The following is an 11,364-nucleotide window of genomic DNA, read 5'->3' as shown; positions in this document are numbered from 1 at the left end:
ATATTATGTAAGGTTTTGGAAAACCAGACTTGAAATTGAAGAGTTCGAAATTATTTCAACCTATGGATGTTTGAGTTGTGATAATACTTGTGTGGCCCATTAGGCCAAGTTTGAATATTAAAGTATCGGAAAAATAAAGGAGATAGATGCGAATAAGGAAAGTAGCATATAAAATAACCCCGGAGGGTAATAAGTTTTAATACAAACAAAAGTCCAGACATAAGTTAAGGATAAAATTACAGAATAGAAAAACTACTCCTCCATGCGGGAGCCTTCATTCTCTTGCTCCTTATCAGCGCCTTCAGCATCCTTCGCAGGAGAAGCGGGAGGAGAAGCAGTGTTAGGATCCAAGATGCGATCATCTGGCTGAGGGGAGTTGAAGTGGGCATCTATGCTATCCTCCGACTCAGCCTGCTCGGGACTTATAAAGTCCTTAGGGTCGACTAAGCCCGGGTGCTTCTCAGAAACCGCCTTTATGGCCGCATCCCATCCCTGAGTAAACTGTAGGGAATAAAGACCCTCATCATGAATCTCCATGAGATTCTTAAACTTGTCAGAATCCATGTAGTCATCAATGAGCTTATCCTTATCGCTCCTAAGTTTCACCAGCTCGGAATGAGCCTTAGCCAGCTCCTCTTTCTTCGTGTCCAGCTTCTTCTCCAGGACCTTGGCTCTCTCCTCCCATTTCTTCATCTCCTTCTCAAACCCATCTGAGTTACCCTTCCAGGACCTAGCCTGGTGGAGGGCCGCCTGGAAGTAGGTATTACTCTGCAAAGAAATATGTATGAGTTAGCACAAGTTCGTTGAAATATGAGAAAGTTGGGATTCAAAGAAAAAGAGAAAAAAGAAAGTTACCGCAGCTTGGGCTTGAGAACCCAGAAGCTCAATAGTCTCGATATCACTCCCCGTAAAAATGTCAGTAAAGTCATGGGGAGTGATGGAATGGTACGACCAATCCTTAGCATGTTTGGTGGATCCAACCACCGTATCACTCCTCCTGAAGCCCCAGTTAGGCCTGAAGGAATGTGCCTTAAGTGGAGGATCCACATCGTCCCCCAACTCGACCACCGGGACGTGGGGCTTAAGAAAAGAAGGACCGTCAGGTTTGCTCCTGGGGTCCTTGTTTAGCTTCGCCCTCTTCTGGCGGCCTGACTCCCCTTCCTTGGGCCTGTTGACATTATTGATGGCCTCGCAAGCTGAGAAAGAAAGATAGAAAGAATATTAAATTGTAGGAGAGATAAAATGTTACAATTAAAGGGAAGGAAAAATGGTTATCCAGTTATAAATTTACCCTTATCACTGGACTGAAAGAGACCGACTTTCTTCAAGGAAAACTCCTCTAAGAGGGTCCAGGTGTCTGTTTTCCCATCATCTGAAATTAAGGCTTGGTAGGCCACCTCCTCCTCATCAGATAATCTGATGCTACCTGGACTCCCATCTGACACTTTGCAAAAGGGCCTACGAAAGAGTGTGGCCCAATCACCCCTAGCCCAGGTCAGCCTCACAAACTCGTCCCTCCATTTGGGGTTGTTCTCAACTATGGAATTACTATCAAAGATATGAGGGATTTTGGGTCGTTAACGAATTAAAACCCAACCTGGTTGACTCATGGCGCTATTATAGAATTGGAAAACTTTCCTAAAGACAGCTACGGAAAGAGGAAAATTGTTTCTAAGACAAAGGACCATAAAATAGATAATGTTCCTCCAAGCGTTAGGAGGGAGTTGACAAGGGTTAATTTGTACATCGGCAAGCAAGCGAGGAATAAATTCATGGAATGGGAACCTAAGACCCGCGGCCAGGGCTCCTTGATAGATAAACAAAGTATCCCCCTCCCAATTACAAGTCCTATCCCCAGGGGCGGCTGGAGTGATACTAAGGTGGGGTGGAAGTCTGTACAGGGTGTTCATGGACTCTATCCTACCATCTAAATCATGAAAGGTGTTACCATGGTTATACGAATCTATCTCAGGTAGAGAGGGATATTCATCATCTCTCGAGTTAATCATATTAAGTAGGGAAGTATATGAAGATTGAATTTGAATGTTTGTACCTCTCTTAGAGACATTCATCTTCTGCAAATGAGCCAAGTCACGATCCGCCATTGATATGCTTCGATTGAAGGCTTGAAACCCAGAAAAACCTGAGAAAGGTGGAGCTGCGGTGCCTGAGGACGCCGGAAATCGCCTTCTCAAAGGGAGAACTCTAGAGAGATTTATGAGAGAAAATGAGAAATGTGAAGTGAAGTGAGGATTCTCACTTCACACTACACTTATATAGGAGAAAAGCTCGGAATACGAGGCATTTCTAGGCCCATTTAGCCAGGCCCAACCTAAAAGCCCATCTACCAGAAATATCAGGAATAATCTAGAAGCTACTGTGGAAAATGAAGGGTCGAAAATCGACCAGAATTTTAAAATGGTTCGATCAGAGTCCTAATCGACAAAGAAAAAAATCCTAATCGATACTTCAATCGATCAAGAGGGAAGAAACCTATTAAGTTCGATCAGAGTCCTGATCGACGCCAAACAGGATCCTGATCGATACTTTATTCGAACAGAAGGAAAGAAATCCCCTAAGTTCGATCAGAGTCCTGATCGACCCCAAAAAGGATCCTGATCGATATCTCATTCGAGCAAGAAGGAAGAAAAGCACTAAGATCGATCAGAGTCCTGATCGACACATAAGAGAATCCAGATCGATATTTTATTCGATCAGAACGGTAGAAAGACACCTAGTTCGATCAGAATCCTGATCGAAATCGATCAGGAATTCTGGTCGATTAAGCCCATGTTTCAGTCGACTAGAGTGTCACTTTGAAGGCCAGTTCGATCAGAGTCCTGATCGAAATCGATCAGGAATCCTGATCGATTCCGCATAGATCCTGATCGAAGATCACGTCGACCAGAATGTTAGTTCCTGAGCTAGTTCGATCAGGATCCTGATCGAAATCGGTCAGGAATCCTGATCGATTTTAAGGCAGAAAATTAGGGGAAAATCCAGAAATTAAGGATAAATCCCAGAAAATTAGGGAAAATCCAGAAATTAAGGATAAATCCCAGAAAATCAGGGAAAAACCCAGAAATTAAGGGAAAAATCCAGAAAATTAGGGAAAAATCCAGAAATTAAGGGTAAATCCCAGAAAATCAGCGAAAAACCCAGGAATTAAGGGAAAAATCCAGAAAATTAGGGAAAAATTCCTGGAAATTAAGATAATTCCTGAATTAAAGGAAAAGTCGTTGTAAATGTGTAGGTCGCTCCATACTTTACGCAAAAATGAAACCCTGTAAGGGAATGAATAGACTTAACTTCTGCGAAACCTAATCAATATAGACTTAACTTCTGCGAAACCTAATCAATGTTTCCCAAAAGTTGGGGGGCAAATGATAGAGATAAATAAATCCTGATTGTATAATTAAATATTGCAAGGTGTAGGGCTGCTAGGCCCAATAAGAAGATGTATGACATTCAGACCAAGAAGGTCAACACATTGATCAGGCCTGATGGACCAGATCAGGCCTGATGGAACAAAGAAGGCCCAAAAGCCCTGATTATTTATTAATTTCGTAATTAATAAATAAAGGAGGAAAACAGCTATTAAGATAAGTCCTAGTGGGGATATAAATCCTTGTAGATTGGCCTCAAGGGGACCTAAAAGGATAAGGAATCAGTTTCCTACTATCTAGGACTCCAAAGTCCATTCTAATTATGAGACTTGCCCACCAAGTCTCCTATACCAAGTCCAATTCAAGGACTCTCAACATCTATATAAGGGGTCTCGCCCCACAAATCAGAACTACATTTTTTGGCTTGATTCTCTAATTCACAGAGATACGTAGGCATCTCGTCCAGGAAGAATTAAGCTATGAAACACGAGAGCAGCCATTAAAGGCCTTGAGCTCCCGAATCTTAGTAATAAATACAGCAAATAATAACCTTGATCAAGACAATTCTGATAAGAAGGTGGACATCCCTAATTATCGAATCATGATTGGATCATTACTCTACATGACTATAAGTCGTCCAGATATTATATTTGCTACATGCTTGTGTGCACGGTTCCAAGCTGATCCGAAGGAATCTCATCTGATAGCCGTCAAAAGAATCTTCAGATATCTGAATGGTACACCTAATCTAGATATCTGGTATCCAAAAGATACGGGCTTTGATCTCATCGGCTACACAGATTCTGATTACACTGGTTGTAAGATTGATCGGAAGAGTACTTCAGGAAGCTGTCAGTTTCTTGGGAGAAGATTGGTTTCTTGGTTTAGTAAGAATCAGCATTCAGTTTCTACTTCTAGTGTTAAAGCTGAATACATTGCTGCTGGAAGCTGCTGTTCTCAAATTCTATGGATGAAAAACCAACTCCGAGACTATGGACTTGATTTGAAGAATATTCCTATCTACTGTGACAACATAAGCACCATGGCAATCTCAAACAATCATGTTCAACATTCGAGGATCAAACATATTGATATAAGGTATCATTTTATTAGAGAGCATATAATGAATGGAATTGTGGAACTTCATTATATTCCCACAATGGATCAAATTACAGCCACTTGATGATGTTACCTTCAATAAGTTGGTTAGTGAACTTGGCATGTTGAATTTGTCCAATTAATTGGAAATTAACAAATATAATTTGGTGCGGGTAAACTTTACTACCCCAATGATGATGTTTTGAGGGGAAAGTAAGTTTACATATCTATTTATTATATACATATATATTTGTAAACTTGTTTCGAAGCTAACTGATTACCATGTGTAACATGTCATATACTAGTGGTAAGTAAGTTAGAGTTTTTGATGCATTATATGAGTTGTTTGAATGTTTACATGTTATATATTTACTCTGATGCAAATACTCATGATATTGATATTTATTTTAGCATACAGACACACACATCTCAATTTTATTTGTACTCTGATCTAAGATCCTGTAATCTCTTTTGTGATCTTATCATAACTCTGATTTATAGGTTTAGATCATGTTCCTGTACAACTAGCTTGAGTATTCTGATTAGATTCTGTGTGATTAAATCATGCTTTCTGAGTAAAATCTGTAAGATTTTTGAGCTTCAGACCCTATGTAATATCCAGGATATTGCGTGTAATTATTTTTATCAATAAATGATTTTTATGTGATTATTATGTGATTTTTAGTGAATTATCTGATGATGGGCGTGGTTATGTGGATGCTTATATGTGGTAAAGTATAAGTATGTTAATTTTATTATGACCAGAATAAAATATAGATAATTACGGTATTTTTCTGGTAATTTTTGGACTGTTATATGATTTTATATTGATTTATGAATTTATTAATTATTTTCTGAATAATTACAAAATTATTTTATAAAGTCGGGAATCAACCAACTTCAACCGCTTTTACGTTTTTACAGCCCGAAACTCTTCCGAAAACTCCTTCCTAACCTAATCTGGTAATTCCGGACATATTCCGTGTTTTGACTTTTTCAATCCGGATTACGGTTTGACTCGTGCCCGGCCTGGCGCAAGATTTTCGATACGATAATCATTTCGGTAAATCAACAAAACCCGTATTCTCGAAAGACGGGATATTATTACATTATTTTTGTATAAAGTGTTTTAGAAAAAGCCCGGTTTGGATAATTATCCAATACGGGTACCAAATTGGATTGTTTTTGCAGTTACTTAGCGGCTAAGCAACTAATTTATCGATCCAAAATGATCCAACACGAACCAATATTCCATAAATATATATAGCCCTTTTATTATTTCATTTTATTCGTATAATCATAATCAGTCAGTAAAATATAGTAAAATACAGAGAAAATCCTAATTAAATGTTACGTTCTTGAAAATTAAACGCACAAACGAAGACGTTATCGAACTCCGATTCAAGCGTGCCATATATCAAATCGAAGCTCTCGAAAAGTACTTTCATAATCAATCATCCGTTTTTATGCAGGAATTAAGGTATTTTTCTTATTTATTTATTTTAATTCAAATTATTTAAAGATTAAATTATGAAAATTTGTTCTTGATGTTATTGATATGATTTGATGTCATAATCATGTAGATCTTTTCTTCCTGGGTCATTTTGGTATATTATATGACTAATTTGGAGTCCAATAACATATAGAAATTGATGTTTGATTCTGGAGTTTGAAATTAAGGTTTATGTAGGTTGAATATTCTTAATTGATTTTTAGGGGTTTTTATTCTGTTGATACTGGGTTGAATCGAATGAAACCATTGAATAGATCGTTTCACAAGCAAACGATTGATATAAGCGGGATGAACAGAGGGTCTGTAATTCGAGTTCGCCGGAAAACCGACGACGAGGGTGACGTGAAATTTCAGCTAGATTTTCCGGCCAAATCATTAATGTATTGTTGAATTTGTTGATTGAAATGAGTTCCTGGCATCGAGTACTACGATTCTGCAGCTTGGTGCGAAGGACTGTGCGAGGGCCGCCAGTTAAATCGCCGAAGAAGACGACGGGGGTGGCTAAATTGCCATTTGACCCCCGAAGTTTCTCCTGATTTACAAAATCTATATTTACGTTTTAAAAATTTGTAAAAACTGGATTTTTATTTTATATATTTTCGAAAATAGTATTTTCTTTTTACATTATGTTCAGAAAATTATATTAGTTATTTAAAATTCCTAAATTCATTCTTTAATTTCTGAAAATTATTTTTAATTTAAAAATAAATCTTAATTATTTAATTAATTAATTTTAGTTGATAATTAATTATTTAATTAGTCAATTAACTTAAATATTAATTGATTAATTAATTCAATTAGTTATTAATTAATTTTAATTGATTTAATAATTGGATTTAATTATTTATTTTTGATTTAAAAATTCCGAAAAATAGTTTCGAGCTTTAAAATATTATTAAAAATTATTTTCAAAGCTCGATAATTAGTATTAAATCATTTTCAAGTCAGATTCGGGTGTTCGAACCCTGTTATTTAATTATAAATGATTCGGAGATCCGTTTTAATTCCGAAAAATGTTCAAAAATTCGTATTAAATACCTGGAAAATCATTTTAACCTCGAATCTACTTCAAATAATTCTTTTAATTGAATATATTACGTGCTACGTGTTATATGTGATCTGATTGATGCATAATATGACTGTATATGCATTTTTGATGGTTTTGTTTATAACTTTCGCTCCGTACGTCGGATTTGGGTGAAACGAAGGGTAAATAAAAGTTTACCTATGTGACAATTAGAATGATATGAGGTTGAGTATTAATAGATATTTGTGATGCCTAGCAGTGTAAGTGAGGCATAGGAAAGAAAGCCAGTGATCCGTAAATATAACGAAAGCGTAGAAAGAGAAGGCAAGTGATTGATAAATAGAAGCAAGGCATAGAAAGAGAAGAAAAGTGATTGATGTGTAAAATTGTGAGATGAATACAAGTAAAGTTGGAAATCATATGTGATAAGGCAAGTACTCATGAACCTTCTTCAAGATATATTGCAAATATTTTTGAACTTTCTCATAACATGTTGCTAGTATTCAAAATAAATCATGATTTATATTGAAAGCTCTTAGATATCTTTGAGATGTCATGTATAATATGTTTCATGTTTAGTTTTCAGACCTTGACTAACAGGAAATATCAGGACTTACTGAAATCAGGACTTAGTGGAAGTCATAACATAATATCAGGACTTAAGGTCATATCAGAACTTAAGTACGGGAGGACTTACAGTTAATAAAGGAAGTTGATTTGCAGTAGAAGATCGAGACTAAAACAAAGGAAGATATTCATGGAAAGAGTTAGAGGACTGAAAGACTTGTAGAAGATATCTGATTGATATATTTTAGGAGACAGAATTGTATTCCATATCAATTAGAATATATCTTGTAACTGTGTAGTATATAAACATAACATAGGGTTTACACTATATGTGTTATCATTATCGAGAAGATTATACATTGTAACCTAGCAGCTCTTGGTGATATTTGTTGATCACTGAGAGAGAACAACAGTTCTTATTATAACAGAGTTTATTCAATATATTTGATCTTTGTTCCATACTTGTGTTAAATCGATTTAATTATATAAACACTGTATTCAACCCCCTTCTACAGTATTGTGTGACCTAACAAGTGGTATCAGAGCTTATCTGTTAACACACATACAGTAAAGATCCAAACAATCATGTCTGAAGAAACATAAACTCCAACCAAGCCCACCAAAACTCAAGAAACTCAAAACACCCAAACTCATAGTCGATATGAGACTATTAGGGTTCCCATACTGAGACCTTCTGAGTATCCCATATGGAAAGTGAAGATGGCTATATTTCTGGAAGCTACGTATCCAAAATACCTTGACAGAATTAATGAAGGACCACATATGCCTACCAAGCTCTCTGTTGTAGTTGCTGATCAACTAGCAAAGACCATACCCAAGGAGAAAAGTGAGTATACAGCTGAAGATATCTTATCTATTGCCAAGGATGCAAGGGTAAGACATTTGCTGCATAGTGCCATTAATAATGTCATGTCAAACAGGGTAATTAATTATAAGACTGCAAAGGAGATATGGGATGCTTTGGAAACATGGTGTCAGGGAACTGATGTAATCAAGAAGAACATGAGAACTATACTCACTCAAGAGTATGAGCACTTTGACTTAAAAGCTGATGAATCATTAACTGAATTATATGACAAGTTTGTCAAACTCTTGATTGATCTGTCACTGGTGGACAATGAATATGATCTTGAAGATTCAAATCTAAAATTCCTTATAGCTCTTCCTGAAAATTGGGATTTGAAGTCTACTACCATAAGAGACAAATATGCTCTTGATGAAACTACTCTTGATGAAATTTATAGTATGCTCAAGACTTATGAACTCGAGATGGATCAAAGGAGCAAGAGACATGGGAGAAAGTCAAGGATAGTTGCTCTTAAGGCCGAGGAGGAATCTCCTAAAGTTGTTATCTCAAAGAAGGGCAAAGAAAAGGTTGTCATCATAAAGTTTGATTCAGAGTCATCATATTCTGATGATGATGATTCAGAAACTGAAAGCTTACCTGAAACGGATGATGATGCAGAGATGATGAAATTGTGTGCTCTTATGGTGAAGGGTATCACAAAGATAACCTACAGGAAATTCAGAAAGGGAAAGAAGTTTTCCAGGAAAGGTGTAAGTGCTGATAAGAAAGGGTTTAAAAAGTATGAAGGCAAAAGTGCAAAGTCTGACAGAGGAGACAACTCAAATGTCAAATGCTACAATTGTGGTGAAAGAGGCCACATATCTCCTGACTGCAAGAAAAGAAAGAGTGACAAAGGCAAGGCACTTGTCACAAAGAAGCAAAGCTGGACAGACTCTTCAGATTCTGAAGATGAGGTGAATTATGCCTTGATGGAAAATGCTGATGGCAGCCCTGAAACCGCTGAATTGAAGGTACCTCAAACAACTTATGCTTTTCATACTGATGCTATTAATGAGGTGAGATTATATCTTAAAACCATGTTTATTAGTTATAGAGATCAAACTTTATGAAAGGCATATATCATAGCCTATTTGTTTATTCGAGGATTTATCTCAACTCAAATAAGGATGTAACAAGTAAATAGTGGTTCTATCATCAGAGAGATCTCTCAGAGTAACATATATCAAAGGATTAAGTAACATTGTTCTTCTACAGACTTGATGACTTAATTCACTGGAAGAAGCTCAAGAAATTGATCAAGCCTCAGTGATATAAATCAAGATTGTGGATTTAATCAAGTGACAGAGATCTCGTCAGGGTATCAATTAATTACAAGGATCTAGTCTGAAGAAAATCAAGAGTATCAAGGTCAAGTCATGAAGAAACGTCACGAAAGTTAGTCACTCATGAACCAGACAGTACATCGAGTGCCAACATTGAAGTGGTGGAATTGATTCGTAATTGACAGTGATATTCAGAAGGTTTTCAGAAGAATGGTTGCTGCTCAAGATTGGTATTAATTCTCTATTAATTAATTAAGCCATATAATTTAATTAAGAAAATAAATTAAATCTGCAAAGATTAATTTATTGATTAATTGAATTAATTGATTAATTAATTCAGAATTATTATTTGATTAAAATCTATTTTAATTCAGCAAGACAATCTTTTGTACTAATATGACAATCGGTATGACAATCAATAGTCATACCGAAAGTCTTGTTAGTTCTAAGGATAGTTCTACCGAATGCCTTGCTTGTTCTAAGGATAGTTCTACCGAAAGTCTTGCTGAGGTAATTGGATTGTCATGCCAGCTCTTTTCTCACAGGTTGATTGATAAAAAGAAATAGAAGCAGATCATTTAAAGCAGAGCAGAGTATTGAATATCAAAGCAGAACACAGAACACAGAACAAAAGAAACCTGCAGAGAAATTATTGCAAATTCACAGATCATTTATTTCTAGTATTTATTGTTAAATCCAATCCACTAGAAATACTTTTCTTGTTCTTGTGTAACTATCTAGCGGATCGAAATCCTTAGACCTTAATCTCAAATCGCTTTTAGCATTTGATCTTTTTATTGCAAAAATAGAAAAAGTTCATGTCGAATTTATTCTAGATTTGTAATAATTGATTTGAGATTAATCCCTTGTAAATGATACCGTTGTTGTAACACCTTTCAAGTTTAATAATAATTTTATTTAACTTTAATTTTGTTTCACCTTTTTTATTCCGCATTTTATTCGATTAAATGGTATTGTTTGTATTCAACCCCCCTTCTACAAACATATTGAGACCTAACAATTGGTATCAGAGCCTTCTGATTAACGTACAAATAAAGATCCTAGACTTTTGTGTTTCTTTCACTCCTTGAATTTTTATTTACTCAAAAACTCATAATGACTACACAAAAAGTTGGAACCGTTAAAATTCCACTATTCGATAAAGAAAATTATGTTATGTGGAAGAAGAAGATGCTATTCTTTTTACAAGTTGCAAAATCCAAATATCTGGAAGTGTTAAAGAAGGGTCCTAAAATTCCGATGGTTATTGAACCAGAAGTAATAGAAAATGGTGTGGTGATTACCAAAGCAAGAACTTATGTGAAAGATCCTGAGGATTTTTCTCCTGCTGAAAAAGAAGAAGCCTACCTGGATGCTAGCCTTCAATTAATTTTAGTAGATTCCCTTGATCCCTTGATGAATAGACATGTGATGAACTGTAAAGATTCCAAACATATCTGGGAAACTATTGAGGTTATTAATGAAGGCACAGAGGAAGTTAGGGAGAACCAGTTAGAAAACCTAACCTCTGAGTATGAATACTTTAAATCCAATCCAGGAGAAGGAATCACTGAAGTGTTTGAGAGGTACAATGCATTGATCAACAACCTGAACATTAATGG

This window comes from Apium graveolens, chromosome 5, assembly GCF_009905375.1.
Source record: "Apium graveolens cultivar Ventura chromosome 5, ASM990537v1, whole genome shotgun sequence".
NCBI lineage: Eukaryota > Viridiplantae > Streptophyta > Magnoliopsida > Apiales > Apiaceae > Apium > Apium graveolens.
This window is presented reverse-complemented; position numbering follows the sequence as displayed.